The sequence below is a fragment of the Marmota monax genome, unplaced genomic scaffold (assembly GCF_021218885.2).
Source record: "Marmota monax isolate L192 unplaced genomic scaffold, Marmota_monax_Labrador192_F-V1.1 WCK01_AAM20220418_F8-fsc00251, whole genome shotgun sequence".
Lineage (NCBI taxonomy): Eukaryota > Metazoa > Chordata > Mammalia > Rodentia > Sciuridae > Marmota > Marmota monax.
Genome location: NW_026694546.1, coordinates 1,959,571 through 1,973,535, shown reverse-complemented (window position 1 = coordinate 1,973,535; position 13,965 = coordinate 1,959,571). Strand labels below are relative to the sequence as shown.

General features: G+C 38.2%; 1 non-coding gene across 1 annotated transcript; it reads right to left on the bottom strand.

Annotated features, from left to right (window-relative positions):
- Positions 1–564: 564 nt before the first annotated feature.
- Positions 565–671, bottom strand: LOC124076669 (U6 spliceosomal RNA). The gene has a single exon (XR_006846414.1). It is a non-coding gene; the product is annotated as a U6 spliceosomal RNA (small nuclear RNA).
- Positions 672–13,965: the final 13,294 nt, after the last annotated feature.

Sequence of the window (13,965 nt, the reverse complement as noted above, 5' to 3'; positions counted from 1 at the left end):
GTACATCATCACATGGTGGAAGGCAGAAGGAAACGCTAGTACATGAGATAGAGGATGGGGATTGAATTTTTCCTCTTACTGGGAGTCTGCTCCTGCAATAACTATCCTATTTCTTTGATAAAAACCACATCATCTCTTAAAGGTCCCACCTCTTAATACTGTCATCAGAGCATTTAAATTTAAATGTGAGTTTTGAAGGACATATTAAAATTATAATAGATGGTCACAGGCTTATCCTGGACCTGGAATACTTAGGATGTGGTGGCTGAAGACCTCTGTGATTTTTGACTGCTAAAATGGGCACTACTTTTTCTTTTTCTTCTGTGGCTTTTCCTTGTTCTATAAAGTTAGAAAACTTTTTAAACACATTATTAATCATTTATTGTGAGATAATTAAATTCCAAATTCAATGAAAGATTCCATAGAATTGTAAAGTTTAAAGCTTCTATAAAATTTAAGAGTCATAATAATGCAAGATAAAAATATAGCCACAATAAAGTGAAATATTTACACAGTCTACTTGTACTAAAGTTGCTTCCATGTTGTGGAAGAGAAATACACACAAAAAATATGGAACACTTCACAAATCTGCATGGCACCCTTTAGTAGGGGTCATGTTAATTTTCTCTGTATCCTTCCAATTTGTGTATATGTGTTTTTGAAGTGAGTACAAAGTTAAGACAGTTTTTCCATTTTTGAATGTAGGAGTTGAGGCTGGCAGTCTTTAATTTTTTTTTAATTTGACATAGTAATTGTGTATTTACAGAGTACAGTGTGACATTTGAATACTTCTGTATAACATATAATGATCAGATCAATGAATTGGCCTGTCACCTCAGAGACTAGAGTTTTTCTCCAGCCCTATTAGTAAGGGTTACTTTTTGTTCTTGTTTGTTTGGTTAATCACAGGGAATCTCATTCTTAGAACAGTGGCTCATGCAGATCCTGAACCCCATTAATGGTCATATTGTTCCCTAAGTTAACATTCATTCTACCCTCTGAGATTATCTTTGAAGCTTTAGATGTCTGTAAAATCCTTTAAACCATATGACATCCAATGTCTGAGGCACATATTATCGTAAGTATCTTTTTCTAATGCAATAGATCTGACACATATAAAAATAACTGGTTCTTTTGTTAACTTTTTCCTTCAAGCTCTGCCATTTGGGACCCTGCCCTTTACCCCAAAAGGGTATCTTGAAGAAGAAACCATGGCTGCTCTTCAACATACAGGGAAATACCAGGTAAGCTGTGGGTTTTACTCTCTTCCCTGAAATCTTATTTTAATTTTGGAAGCAAATAGGTTTCTTACTTTTAGCAGGAAGATTGTCAGTAATAGTTTGAAAAGACAGGATCAGATGGGTGGGATGGACTGCCACCAAGATGGTGTTCAGATGTTCCTCAGTTGTGTGGAATCAGCAGTGATGATCAGGAGGCTTGGCAGCCTCTCCCATCAGTCTAGAGAGGGTGAGGAAGATGAGCCTCTTTAGCAAATAATTGGGGAGGATAAGTCATAGAATGTGGTGGAGTAAGAATCAAAGTTCCATTTGTTCACTTTGGTATAGATAGACAAAAATACAGGAGGCATTTCTTGCTTCCATCTGCTTAGAATCCTATAGGGAGAAAGGATGTACATAGTCTGTGGTACAAATCAGATTTACTAAGGGCTTACTTAATAATAAAGTGCTACAGGAAAATGCAGTATGAATTCAGAGGACAGTGAGAAAGTGTGTCTGGTTGGGAGAGATTGGGAAGGCCCTATTCATTCATTTTGCATTTTTAAGTCCTTTTAAGCAGCTCCCTGAAATGAAAGTAGTAATATTTGGGCTGTGGTTGTGGCTCAGTGGTAAGAGTGCTTGCCTAGTGCGTGTGAGGCCCTGGGTTCGATCCTCAGCACCACATAAAAATAAATAAATAAAATAAAGGTATTGTGTTCAACTACAACTAAAAAATAAATATTTTTAAAAATTTTGAATCTCAGAATATCCCAAAGCTATGAAAAGAAATCTATTTGAGAATACCCAGGGGATAGAGATCACTTATTCCACCAAAAAAGAAACAAGTCAAACATTAGAAAATTATCATGTAAAGACTTTCTGTTGTGATATTTTTGAAAGTGAATGAATACATTTTGTTTATATACCTTGCACTCATGAGACTGTCAGTCTCTTAAAAGAATGATGTTGCCAGCAATATGAATGATTTTTGAGTTCACATTACAATTCATTGAGGAAAGGAAGAATTGTATAATAAAGACTGTAATACAATTGGCTAACTGTTTGGAAAATATTGTGTTATTTCCAATTCACCTCCAATATGTCCCACTGGAGACAATTTTGGTTGTCACAACTCAGGGGAGAGAATACTACTGGTATATAGAGGATAGAGCCCAGGGATACTGTCAAACATCCTACAAGGCATGGTACATCCCCTACAACAAAGGATTAGCCTGCCCCAAATGGCAAGGGTACTGAGGTCCAGAAATGCTTAGGTAGGTGGTTTTCCATGGTAGCATTGCACCACAAGGTGGCAGCAGTGCCTCTTGTGGAGATGCTGAGATCAAAACCACAGTGAAATTTCACAGGAGCAGCTGATTTTAATCAATCTATTTTCTTAACACACACACACACACACACACACACACACACTTAAATGTTTTTACACTGCAAAAGTGAAATCTTTTAACAGATTCAAATACTATAAAAAGTAAAAAAAGCGTAAAGTAAAATATAAACTCCTCTTTTCCTCTTCACATTCTACCTTTTAGAATTGTTCAATATATATCCATTCACATTGTTTCCTTAAATATGTGTGTGTTGTGTGTGAAATGTGTGCGTGTAATTAGGATTGTACTGTTTTTTTCAACTCATTTTAACTCAAAATTATCCTGTAGACATCTTTTAAAGTAATTTAGAACTACTTCATTTAAAAAATGTTTTATGGATGCACTATTACATATTTTATATATATATATATATATATATATATATACACACACACACACACACACACACACACACACACACATATTCATTCTTTCCTTTTTTGCTGAAACAAATAATTCTGTGGTCATGTTGTTACTTCTGTAGGATAAAGTTAAATTTCTGGAAACATTTATAATGTATAAACAAAATGTATAAAGAGATACTGCAAATTGATAAGAAAGAAAGTAACCCAATGTAAAAATAGGAGAAGGAAATGAATAGATCTGTGTTCCTATTCCATTTTCAAATAAAAGGAACCAGGGATCCTTGGAGAAACAGCCGATTCCAGAATTGTGGTAGAGAAAGTATAAGATGAACATCTTATACTTGAAAACACCAAACAACAAAATAAAACAAAAAACACATCAGAGAGACACAGGAACTCAAGTGAAGGGTTCCCAATGGACAAATCTGGGCAACAAAATAAAGTAGTATTTTAATATAACTCAATGTACAAAGTGAATACCCATGAGTCTATACTGCTGTTAATAAGTGATTGAGTAAATAAATAAATTTGGGATAAATAGACAAATCTCCCATTCTGAAGAATTCCCAAATAATTTTTATAGATATTTCATCCTCAGAGAGGTGAAACATAACTTCTCATTCTTTAAGTGTAGAGAAACCTGAACAGGTGATCAAGGTTATCCGGGTGATCAAGGTCAACATCAACTTGCTAAATCATGTTGACTATATGTGCTTTTATAAGATGTGGTGAAAATGACACTTTACCTCTGTTTTTCCTCTACAAACACCAAAACTAAAACACCAGTCTAATAATGAAAACACAATTTTCAATCAAAAGACATGTGAATTTCCTAACCAGTACAATTCAGAATTGCCAAGGTCATCAAATACAAAACAAACAAAAAAACTGCCTTAAAAAAAATGTTGCAATTCAGAGTTACCTAAAGAGAATTATGATGTGTTCTTGATGGGATCCTGGGACAGAAAAATGACACTAGATACTAGATTAAAAACCAAGGATATCTAAGCAAGTGTGGACTTCAGTGAATAACATATTAGTATTGGTTTATAATTGTGACAAGTTTATAATAACATAAGATATTAGCAGTAGGGGAATTTGGGTGTGGGGTATGTGGAAACTGTAAAAAAAAAGTTTGATCTATCATGGTAGAGAAATTTGTTCTTCCCAAGAAATTATGAAATTCTCTTATGAAGAAGTACTCATAGAAATCAGCCAAAAACTATCAGAAAAAGAAAGTGTCCTAGACGTGTATCAGGAAGTTAATTAATAAAAATTAATTAAAAGAGTTATGTCTGCTTGTGATTCTCCTGCCTCAGCCTCCTGAGTAGTTGATATAACAGGTGTGCACCTCTGCACCTGGCTGCTCATAACTCTTACAATTATACAAGTACATTTTTGCTAGAAAACCAAAATGTAGTCCCATTTTGCCACCTAGAAAATATAAAGTCGTATACACAAGGATCGAGAAATTTAAAATTTAATAATTTTTTTAACATTTCATCAAGCATACTCTTGAATGAAACTGGCTTTTGTTTGCTTTAATGTGAGTGGGGAATAAAATAACATAACTGCTAGTACAGGCTTGGTGTCATTGCTTTGATTTTTGCTGAAGTCCCAGCAGTTTTACCCACTAATGCTTCTGCATTATCAGTGCCATGACAGTTGTGTTAGTTTTCTGTCACTGTGACAAAATACCTCAGATATCTCCTTAGAAGGAGGAGAGGTTTATTTTGGCTCATGGTTTCAAAAGTTTCAGTCCAGAATTACTTGACCCAGTCGCTTTGGGCTTGTGGCAGCACAGAATGTGATGGAGGAGGCCGGTTTACCAAATATACATCTAAAAACTGAAAGAGAGGGGGAGAGGAAGGGACTGGGATTCCAATATACCCATCAAGGGCATACCCCCAGTGAGTGGACTTCTACTAGGCTTCTCTCTTAAATGTTCTAGGTGTCTCAATGTTCAAGGTGTCTCCTTGGCGCCACAGACTAGGGATCAAGCTTAAAGGCTTGGTATGTTAAAACATATGGGCCTTGAAGGACACTTACAAGCCATAGTAATAATTGTGAAAAAGGGAAAGAATACCTAACACTATTAGGAAAATGACTTTTGTCCTCACACAATCCCTAAAGGGTCTCTGTGAAACCTTAGGGCTCCATCAACCACACTTTAAGAACCACTGGGTTAACAGTGGGCATCCAGATTTTAATGGAAGGTGAAGGCAAACCTTTATAAATACTTAATGCTTGTCCTTCTTAACTCATTAATAAATCTATTAGTCCTGTCCCTGTTCTCCAAAGGCAGAGATCATTAGAGTGGATGAAAACAAGACTCACGTGATACTTACAAAGATGCATTTCAAATAACAAGGTCAGGTTGGCTGGTAAAAGGATGGCAAAATGACAATATCAAATACCCCAAATCTGGAACCAACACAAACATTTATCTACAGTGAAAAGATAAATTTATTGTGGCAAGTAATAAAATTACTGTTTAGCAATCAAAGTGAACAAGCTACTAATACAGACATTCACATTTTATTGAATGAAATAAGTCAGACATACTACCTACTGTTTCCAATTATATGAAATTATATAATAAGTAAAATTAATCTATAGGGGTTAAAATATTTATTTAAAAAATCAAATCTATAGTTTCCTGGAATCAGCAGTGACTGGGAAAATGAGCAAAAAGAAATGAGAAACTCCCTAGGGGTGCTGGAAATATTCTCTGCCTTAATTGGGTGGTGGTTACATGAATGGATACCTCTGTCAAAACTCATTGATCTGGACATTAAAAAATATGTGAATTTTATTTGTGTAAATTATACCATAGAAAAGCTGATTTTTAAAAAAGCTTCTCTGGATTTGGTGTAGAAAATGGATTGGAGGAAACAATGAGTAGATGTAGGAGTTATAGTTTGGAGGCCATTGCCATAATCCAGGTGAGAGACAATGGCAGTGGAAATATAAAGTGTAAAGGGTTTGTAGATACTTGGGATGAAAAATGGTGAAGGAAGGGGGCATGGGTTGTGAGAGAAAGAAAGGAGTTAGGGATGCTCCTGAGGCTTCTGGTTTGTGCATCTGGTTGGGTGCTGGCAGCAAAACCTAAGAACCATGAGGTGGGTCAGGTTTGTTGTGATAGGATCAGGTAAGGTCTTGAGTATAATTTTGCATATGCAAGATTCAAGGTATATATGAGGAAAGCAATAAGGACATTTCTTATGTGACTCAAAATCTGGAAACAAGCAGTTTTAGAGTTTAGCAATTCAGCAATATCATTGAGGCTCTTTACATTTTTTGGTTCCATTATCCTCACCTTACTGATCTGGTCCTTGTGTTGGTTCTTATGATTGCAAAATGTTGCTGGAGCCTGAAAGCAGAAAAATCCATGAAGTTGGAAAAGAAAGGTGAAGTTCCAGAGATATTGTGCATGTAGGACTGGTAACTGCAGGACCCATGTCACATCTTGTACTTATTTTGTGACCTCCACCAAATGTAGCATTAAGCATCAAATGGATGCAGGGTAAATAATGAATGCATGGAGCAATCCTTGGTGGAGAGGAGACAGGTCCATAGAAATATCTTCCAAGTTATATATTAGGTCAGACCTGGCTCTGGGACCAATGACACAGTCCAGAGTGTACTTGTTGGTTAGTAAAAGGTTAAATGATAAAAGATGTTTCAGAAGTGAGAGAAAGTTCCAGTTAATTGGAGAAATATCCTATGCCCATTTCCTCCTCTTGAGGAGGAGAAGGCTTCTGAGAAGACAGAATTGGAGAAAGGCAGATAGCAACTGAGGGATGGACTTCACCACCACCAGCCACGGCAAAAGAAACTTTCCCACATCTACTAGTGGATGACGTGTCACTCTCTTCTGAGAGGTACCTAGGAGTAACCTTGTCCTATTCCAGGATCAGCAAGAAGGTCCCCGGGACTTCTTTGGTTTTGGAGTTACAAGTGTGCATTTGGATTCTGACTGTCATATATCAAATGTATGACGTTGGGCCAGTTACTCAATCTCATTTAACTGCTGTTTCTGTTCTATAAAACTCTACAGCATAAAGATTATATATACTCACTGCTCAACACAGTCCCTGCACTGAATGAGTAGTTAGCTATGATGATGGTGTTGCTGGTGGCAATAGTGATGGGAGTGGTGGTGGCAGGTTTCAAAGACAGATTTGCTCTCAAGTTCAAGAAGATACCATGAAAAAAAAATCACAGCTTTGCTCTGTGATTGGGAGGTCAGGCTGAAGTGTTCCAAGAGCCTAATTATATGAAAGATGAAATTTGAGAACCATGCAATCAAGGATTCAAAACAGAATGCATGCAATGTGTATAACAGAAAAAGAAAAGACAACAGGTGAATACAAACTAAGAAGTTCAAAGAAATACCAACAAAGCTATGCTAAGGAATATGGAATTCTTGTGACAACTGGAGGGAACCAGTGCAAAGAGATCATTGGTTTTGATTCAGCCAAATCTGAGCTCATCTTAGACTTGGGCCTGGTCCCTCACAACCAGTTCTCAATCCAATTCATTTTTAACAAGTATTTATTAGCTTGTTAAAAATGTACATATACAGGGCTGGAGTTGTGGCTCAGTGGCAGAGCGCTTGCCTTGCCTGCATGAGGCACTGAGTTTGATCCCCGGAACCACATAAAAAAATAAACAAATAAAATAAAGGTATTTAAAAAATGTACATATGCTTTATATAGCTTACCAAATACCATAATGTTAGAATAAATGAGAAATGGTAAGGGCAGTGAGGAAAAGGGAAAGTTAATGATTATGAAGTGATTGGGAAGAAAGAAAGAGTAGAATTTGAGCTGAGACATGAAGAATGGATATTTAGAGGGGAAAAAATGGGAGATTGAGAGAAAAATGGTCCTTTAGTTTGAGCTTCAAATCTAGCACCATGTGGTTTATTCAAGAACCTGTCATGGGAGAAGCTGCATGATAAAGGGATAGAGATGAGACAGAAAGACAATATCTGGAGGAAAGAGAGGTGTCTTCTAAGCCCTTGATAGCTTTCTTAGTTACTGTGTTACTGTTTGCATGCTACTAAATTCTTAAGTAATAATAATCCATGACAGCAGTTAGCTTGTTGAAAATGAAGGTTGCTCGTGAATATGTATGGTTTAAATTCATCCTCTGAACTCCTTTGAGATCAGTATCACTTTTTCTTTTTGGAAAAACAGAGAAGTTAAACTTGACCAAAGCTACCTCTGTAGGTTTGAACCCAGATGGTATGATTCCAGAGTTGCAGAAATTGGCTAGTCTCCTTATGGAAAGAAGATTGTTTTGGGAAAACTCAGAGTATGAAAACCAGCTGCCAAGCGTAGAGGATCTAAGAGGTAGAAGAAAGAGGCAAACAAATCTAGGATTGTACAAAATGCACTTTATTAGGGATTTGTGGACAGAAGGATGTCTTTGATGATAGTAAAGTCAGGAGGATTCCTGTGTCCAAAAGTTGATAAGCTTGGGTTTGAAAGCTAAGATAAATAGACAAAGATAACCCCAAAACAAATGAAATGTACCTGAGATTTTGTTTTTAAAAAGTAATTTGTCAAACATCAGTTAATGTTATGGTTTAGAATGCAGGTATCCCCCAAAAGCTCATATGTGAGACAATCCAAGAAAGTTTAGAAGTGAAATGATGGGGATATAAGAGTCTGAACTTCATCAGTGCATTGATTCCCTGATAGGGTGGTAACTCCAGTTACCACTGGAGGAAAAGGGTTATTGGGGTTGTGCCTTTCCGGGTAAATATTTTATGCCTGATCTGCAGTGTCTCCCTCTCTGCTTCCTGGTGTCATGTCTCTAGCTATTTCCTCTGCCGCACTCTTCCTCCTTGATGTTCTGCCTCATCTTAGGCACAGAGCAATGGAGTCTGCCATCTGTGGACTGAGACCTCTAAAACCATGATCCCCAGGTGAACTTTTCCTCCTCTAAAAATGTTCTTGTCAGGTATTTTGGTCACAGAAATGAAAAAGGTGACTAAGATAGTTAAGAAATAGGGTCAGCTGTCTTGACTATTGATTCTCAAGGCTTTAGAATGCATGCCAGGATCACCTGGTGGGCAAGATGGTGGTTGTGACCAAGTTATATATCAAGCTTGATCCCTGCAAGGATACAGGGGATACAAATACAGAGGGGGGGTCTACATTTCCAGTGCTGGAACCCCCTTGGATGGTCACATCAGAGGTAAGTGGCCCAAACTAACTATTGTTTCCAAAAGGAGTAATGTGATTAGCAGAAATTTTGCCTATAAGTGAAAAGGGTCTCTGACTACTGAGGAAAACATTGGATACAAATTCAGTGGTGCTTATAATGAACTTTATGATCTTAGTTTCTTGACGAATTTTGTTCCTCCCTGAAACAATGCAAACAGAAGCATAGGGGTGTAGCTGGAATTAAGGTTTGTGGCAAAAGAATTCAGGCTGATCTCAGAATGGCTTTTAGAAAGTATTCCTTTGTCAGGGGGTTTCAGACTATCTGAAGACTTAACTTTCTTTTTTTTTAAAACTGTAAACCTAAATAACAATTAGATTTTCCAGAGTATAATATTTATTTGGGAATAACAAAGCATTTGAGGGAACACACATGCCATAGTAAACTGTGAGGATATTCAAGGAGGTTGAGGCAAATGGATGTTTTGAAAGGTAAAAAGGGAGAAATTTACTTAAGTAACTTGGAACAAAATTCACTGGTCTTGGAAACCTGAGGCAGGAGTTGGCATCAGCTCATTGGTGAAGGTACCCTTGCCGGGAAAGTGTGCTATCCAGAGCATCTTCTCTCAGTTATTACAAAGTTTATTACATATAAGTTTTGGCCTGGTGCTGTGGCACATGCCTGTAATCCCAGTGAGTTGGGAAGCTGAGGCAGGATGATTGCAAGTTTGAGCCCAGCCTGGGCAACTTAGCAAGATCCTGTCTCAAAACAAAACACAAAAGGAACGGGATGAAGTTCAGTGATAGAGTACTTACTTAGCATCCACAAGCTCTAGGTTCATTCCCCAGTACTGCAAAGATATATTTTGTTACAGAAATCTGTGCCTAAATTGTAGGCAGGCAAATCATAGGGTGCATGTAGAACTAAAAGGAAAGTCCCTGAAATAGTACTTATCTCAGACAGGCAGACATAAGCTCTCTTTCTTTGTTACTTTCCAGCTCTAATTTTGACTGGGTCTGGCAAGAACATTCTCATATTCATATCATCAACGTATACAAAACAAAAATGTTTATCATCTCACAATTTATTTGAGTCAAGAATCTGAGCTCCATGGAGTTGCCAACCCAAATGCTTTTAAGCTATAAAGAAATGTATGGAAAGTGGATCAACCTGATTCTGCAGCTCAATGATGTCATCATTAAGGACATGGTCCTTACAGCCTCTGCTTGGCTGTTCACTGTGAAGACCTCATCCTAAGGTCAGTTCCTAGATCCCAGGGTGGTTGTCCTTATTCAGAGGAGAAAGAAGCTGGTTTCCCAAGTGTCTCTCTTGAGAGCTAAGAACTTTACAGCAGACTTCTCATATGATGGCTCTAAATTAATATAGACTTGCCCATCTCTGAGGCAGGATTGCATAGAGTACAATTTATTTGGGACTTACAGACAGAAATATGTCTTGAGTAGCAACAAAACAGGAAGATACCTGTGTCCCAAGGCAAGAGGAAGAGTTCTATATGCTAAAGTAGACAAAGATGGGTTGTGACCAACCAGAATGCATCTGGTCTCTTTTCAAAAGATACCCTCTGAGCATCAGTCACCAGCATGACACAGTTGACTATCATCTTAACAACTTTAATTGTCCTATAGGGTTTTGGATGTGTACCAGGTTCACCTGGTGGGCAAAATTGTGGTTACAACCAAGATGGCTGTAGTTATGTCAAGCTGGATCTCAGTGGTTTCTTTTGAGCAGACTTGGTGTCACATATTCTTTCTGAGTTTATGCATTAGAGGAGTGATGTCCCCTCATCCTAAGAGACATGTACAATTCCTCCACCCAGACAATCAGGGAACAGAAATACAGAGCACTCTTTATCCATCTGTTTTTCAACAATGAAGCAGAAGTAGAAACCATTTGAGCAAATGGGTGTCCCAGGGGAAGTGAAATTAAGAATTGAGCTTTAAGGACTCCTGAAGCTTAAGAGATCCCTGGAGGATTTTGGTGAGGCAGATAGTGTGTTGCTTATACAGAAAATGATGTATTGTTCTCAGAACCTGATCACAAACAGTCCCTGAAGGGAGGGGCACATTTTGGGTACAGAATGAAAAAGTCTTTTTCCTTCCTTTGAACAGTGTTCTGAGTTTATAGTCCCTACTTATTGTTGAAAAACATGTCTGGGTTTTCTTAATTATAGATGTTGAGGAGAGTAGATATTTCTGAGATTCTTTCCTACTTCAAAGGTCTGTACCTCACTAGTAAAACCAAGAAGTCCCTTACCTTCACTTTGTACCCTGATGTTGCATAAAGACATCTGTCCCTAGGCCCACCTGTGTGCCTAGCAAGGCTGACCTGCCCTGGCTATTTGGCCTGCTGAGCTGCTGAGGCACATCTCTCTTAGCATGTTAGTGGCTGTCACACCCTGGCTGATATGAGATAATTGTGCCCTTTAGGAAGGTGTGTACGGCTTCCTGGAATGTGCGGTATTCTAACAAACAGCTAGATTTTGACTAGGGGCTGGATAACTGCCCAAGTGTTAGAAAACATGCACTGTCAAGACAACAGCTGGTTTAGGACCTTTAGTTGAGCCAAACTTGAAAATCATGTTCTGTCTTAGGACAAGAGAGAACATTTGTTACATATTTTAAGAGATTTATTTCATTTATTATGTGTGGGTTCTTGTGCTATTTTAGTCATAACCTAAAAAGATAAGTAAGTTTAATTTCTGTAATTACTTTATACCATATTTTGTAGTATTGTTAAAGGGGCTGATATAGTGATTCAACAAAGCATGGTTCAAATATTCCAACTATTTTGCCCCATAAAATGTCATGCCCTTGTGTTTGGAATTTATAACAACAGTTGGAGAGTGTGGTCAAATTCCTGAGTCCTTTATTTCCAGGGCTTTGCAGGCTCTCCAATAAGTTCCTGGGTGGTACAGTAGCTAATTCTGGCCTTGTAAGCTTGGGTGGTTTGAGAAGAGGGCATCAAGGCTGTACCTCTGCCTTGTGGCCACATCTCATTGGTAGATAAATAGGAACCTGGAGATAACCCAGGACTAGACCTTTTGTAGCTTAGGGGGGAAATGACCCTGTTGCGTTTCCTTAGATGGTGGATGCCCATAGCTGAAGGCATTGTTCAAGCTGACTTCAGCCAGGTTTCTTCATCCTGTGGAAGGCATCCTTTGGGCTTTTTGTTATGTGTTGAGCAAGACAGGCCTTATCCCCTTTCCTGTGGAGTGGGCAGTCTTGCCTTCTGTACTCATATATATATCCTCCTGTCTTTGCAAAGGGAAGGCATGTATGATGCCCTGGGATGCCTCCTCTTTCCTACCCCCATAAAGGAATGTCATATTTTGAGTTTAAGAGCAATGATCCCTAAAGTCTTTAATGCTCTTCTGTTCTCTCTATTTTTTTCCCATTGTTTTGCCAGCAATATCTAATTACTAAAGCAATTCAAGAAACTGATTTCTTAAATTAGAAGAAAAGTAGGGCTAGAGACCAGTTTGCTGATAGTGACCCCAGGCCAGGGGTCCACAGGGTCTACCCCCAAAGGTTAGCTAGTAAAGTACTGGGCTGGTTCCCAGAAGAATGATGCAACTTCACTCTTGGTGGCTCTCAGACTGGGATTTTACCAGAAAAATTGCAAAGTGAATTTGGACAACTGACTCAGAAGTAACTCTTTAATATACCCTCACTCCTACTACTATTAGTGTTATTTTATATATGATAGGACAAGTTCAGAAAAAGGAAAAGGACACAGCCTAGGTGAAGTACAACATCTTCAATTAATCAAATTCAGTATTGTGACCTATTTATTTTTCTCAGTCTGATGGACTGTTTTTTCTTAATTTCTGCAGTATGATGGATAAATATTATCTAGGTTTGTGAATCACAGCTCTGCATGACTCAGGAGAATCACATATGGGAAAAAAATCCAAGGAGATTTTTAAATTTGTGATGCTGGGGATGAAATCCAGGACCTAGCATGCTAGGCAAGGGCTCTACCACTGACCTATGCATCCAACTGAGACAGGGATAATGGACAGGTAGTCAGCACAGATAATAAATGATTGGGTAGGAAAGATGGGGGCTAATTATCAATTCAAAGAAAAGGAAATGGGGTTGCTAAAGCTAACCTCCAGATAGCACCACCCCTCACCCCTTGTTAAAACCTCCAGGGGAGGGGAAGGAGGAAGGATCCCATTTCCCAGCATAAGCAATTACCCTCTGAGTGGCTCTTTTTCTGCTTTGGGGCAGGAAAGAAATAAGGTGGGGGTTGTGTGAAAAAGCGAGACCGTCCCCCCACACTCTCTTGGATACCAGCTATTCTTCTCTGGAGGAGACTACTATTTCTATTCTATCTTTTACATAAAATTTGTTTTCTGTACTTGCCTCAGCATTTCTCAGGTGTTTAGTCTTCAACACCCTGGAATGAGGACCTGATGCTGATTCCAAGACCAGTATCACAATTCTCTAGGAGAGTTTCAAAGAGACAGACCAAAGGCTTTGTATACCCAAGAACCAGCCTACGTGTCCATAAATGGAAGAATGGATAAAGAAATATGGTTTATATATACAGTGAAGTTTTATTCATCCATAAATAAGAATGAAACTATGCCATTTGCAGTAAAAGGGATGGAACTTGAGAGTATTATGTTAAGCAAAAGAAGCCAAACTCATAAAGTCAAGAGTGGTATGTTTTTCTCATATGTGGAAGATAGAGAAGAAAAAGGAAAAGAAAGGTTTATGGGGGGGGGTCTCATGAAAATGAAGGAGAGACCAATAGGCTAGAAGAAAGTGACCAGGGGTAGGCAGGAAGGGA